A 3,551-nucleotide genomic window follows, 5' to 3' on the forward strand; every position below is an offset into this window, starting at 1 on the left:
CAAATATAAAAGGAAAGTGTTCAGACTATTCTGGGACGGAGTGAGCAGTGGCAGACTCATGAATTTAAATTTAGGGGTACTGATAGACAATAAACACAAAAAATGGGAGAAAATTATTCAATACATTGTTGGCGGGTTTAAGAATTGAACCGCTTGGGTTTGAAATAGTTTGGAACAATGACAGACATTAATTGATAATATTTTTATGGAATTATGGACTATAAAAGTAATGAGAATCTCATGTGAATATACTTTTCTGTACATATAAGTCACAAGTGATGGTTAGAGCTGAGTGGGTAATGAGTGTCAAAGTACAAAATATAACAATTATAACAAGGAGAGTATTAATTATTTAGAGACTGGGAAATGAAAACTGGAAACAAATGGGGAAAAAATTCAGAGTTTAAGTATCAGAGGAGCAAGACTCAAAATATTAAAAAGAAAACGAAGTGGCAAAAGAAGAAATAATAGATGGAAAGTGCAAAGTTGGGATTCAAACATACTATTGAAGAGGACAGAGAACTTATATTAGTAGTATGACCATTAGAGCAACTTGACCGATCATATTATTTCCGTCGCGAGAATGTTTATAACTCAATTTCTTTAAAACTGAACTTTTTTTTAATTAAAAAAAAGAGGGTAAGGTCGTACCCCCATGTCCCTTAATTAGGCCCGCCACTGGGAGAGAGTATTACTTCACCTAGTTCTTTTTTTTTTGGAATGTACTGACTAGCTTTATTATAATTCTTTGATATAAACATCATTTTTCTCCCAAATATGGACGTTCGACTATTTCAGTCCCAATTTTTAATTATTTCTCATCGGTTTCCTATATTGCTCATACTTTACAAAAATGGTTCCAATAGGTTAATGATCTGCTACGATTTTTTTCGCTAGCACCTATTCAACAACATTCCACCACCGTCTCACCGTCCCACCACAGCCCCCACTACAAAGATGGTCTCTCCAATAACAAAACTGAAGTATATGGTGAATTCCGCAAAGGAGAAGAAGAAGGAGAAAATCATGAGGATGCATTTATCAAAGGGAGAGAAGTTAGGATTTCGTCATCGTTGAAGAAGATAATGTATGAATTTTAAGCAACAACTATCCTGAGAGCTATTGCTTCTCTTAATTTGATGCATATTGGGGATCTACTCAGCTTGATTTAATTTAAGCTATGGATTTACATGGTGTGTGTAGACAAATAATTGTATTTCCTCATTTTTCTATCCAATAATAAAACATAACGTCATCCTAATTGATCCAGTGCGAAGATTCTTACGACTTAAGCCCAAAATCATTTTAAGAGCATAAGTCCAGTTTTTAAATCCCAATTAATTATTAGTGATTATTATTTTTACTTTTTAATATTAATTATTCTTTATGATTAATTACTATATTTTTAAGAAACATTTTCTTCTATTAAAAGATATTATAAAACGTCAGATTTTATTTTTTGGCTAATTGATTTCCGGATTTCTAACGATAATGTTAAATGAGAATAAAAAGAAACTTTTAATGATTTGATATATAATTAAACTCACTCAGATCTGCGGATGCGCTTCGCGTGCCAGCGTTGCACATGTGCGACATCGAGAAAGTATGTAAAATTCATAAGTGCAGAAACAGATGTGTGTCGCGTGCCATGATGTGCACCAAGCATCACGAGGTGTGTCGTGCAACGTTAATGCACGTCCCACGACCTCAAATCTTATCCGGTTTCTTCCATTTTCCCTATAAACAGACCTCATTGTCACTCTATTTTATGTGGACTTTTCTACATATTTTGCCTGTGACTTACATATATTTTCATACCACGAAAATATTGTCCAAATACTTAAAACACATTCCCATATAATCAAATTTCCATTATAAACTCCATTCAAGCTTCAAGATTGTTTCTCCAATTGATCTGTATTCAAGACCCATGCGACAAAAGTATAATCTCTGATGGTCACTTCCAATTTAATTCTTAATATACTAATAATCTACTTTTTATGATGTTGATCATCAAAGAATTTATGCTCTCTTGTACATTCTTCTCTAAATTTTCCTTCTTTTTATATTTGTATACATGATAGTATTCATGTGCATGCTTATATGCTTTATCGCTTTCATCACCTCATATATCTATTTTTTATTGATCAAAGACCTAAATAAATATTTTAGTCTTAAATTCAGGTAATTTTGGGCAATTTGATTAGTTTTTCTTTAATTTAATTGCATAAATAGCATATCACCAAAAACTAGTCTTTCTTGTCTAATGAACCAACGTAGATTAACTTTTGGATTATAAAAACATATTGTTTGGTTGTTTATTTGCATAAGACTCGAACATAAATCGCAGTAAGTAGTAGGCCAACAACGATCGACTTTGAAATATGATCATATTCGTACATTCACCCTTGAACTCTATCTTTGTATCATTGACCAATTATGAATTTATGACAGATGAATTCACATTAGATAAGTCCCTAAGTTGTCCCTGTGATTTCCAAACATCCAATTAGCTTTATAAGTCTTCTTGTAAAAACTTGATGGCATCATATTTTTCAAAATGTATTTCAAAACAAAAACATCTACAATGAGTTAGTCAAATCCGCGCTCATCCCTTATAGTCAATAAAAATATCCTACAATGTGCAATTGGAAGTCAAGAGAAGGGGGAAGGGATATCAGGGGTGGCAGGGGAGGGGGAGGCAGAGGACTAGAGGAGTGGCAGGTGAGGGAGGAGAGAGAAAGAGGAGGAAGGAGCAAATCTGGTTAGGGAATTAAAAAAAAAGATATTTTAACCTATTAAATAGGTAACTAGTCAATTAGTACCATTTTTGTAAAGTTTAAACAATATTTAGGACAAATTGAAAAATAATCAAAAGTTTGATTAAAATGACGGAACGTTGATAGTTGGGACTGTTTCCGCCAATTGTCCGTTTTTTATTTGTCATTATCTTTCTCTCTCTTGTCCTACAATATATTCATACTTTCTTTTTCTCTTTAATACCCACATATTATTTCTCCTAAAACTCTTCGCTCAAAGAAGTAGGTAAATTAATAAGAGATTGAGGGATTAAATAATTCTCATTATATTATCGATTAAGGATCAATTAAGTTAAAGACAGAAGTAATTCTCACTTTACGCTCTTTTGAGACAAAATATGACCTTTTCCTCATATTCATCTTGTTTATCATTTTACCTTTACACTATTAGATAATGTTGAGAGTAGAGTTGACATATAAATTGTGTTCATTTTATGTTTGTGTCATTTACTAATCGTGTCAAAAAGTCTTGTCACCAAACCGTCCAGTTTAATTAATCGTGTCGACCACCCTTGACACTGACCCAACCTGTTTAAATTAGCTTGCCGTTCTCTGTGCCGAACAATTTAAACTATTTAATTTATTCAAATTTCCTAATTTTAGTAAACAATTTTATGTTCAATATTTTTCTATCCATGTTTGTTTATGTAATAAACTTGCTAGTATATTAGAAAGATTAAAGAATTCATTAATGCTTTGCCAACTTATACCCTAAATGGTACTACAGTGTTA

The sequence above is a fragment of the Beta vulgaris genome, chromosome 9, assembly GCF_026745355.1.
Source record: "Beta vulgaris subsp. vulgaris cultivar EL10 chromosome 9, EL10.2, whole genome shotgun sequence".
NCBI lineage: Eukaryota > Viridiplantae > Streptophyta > Magnoliopsida > Caryophyllales > Amaranthaceae > Beta > Beta vulgaris.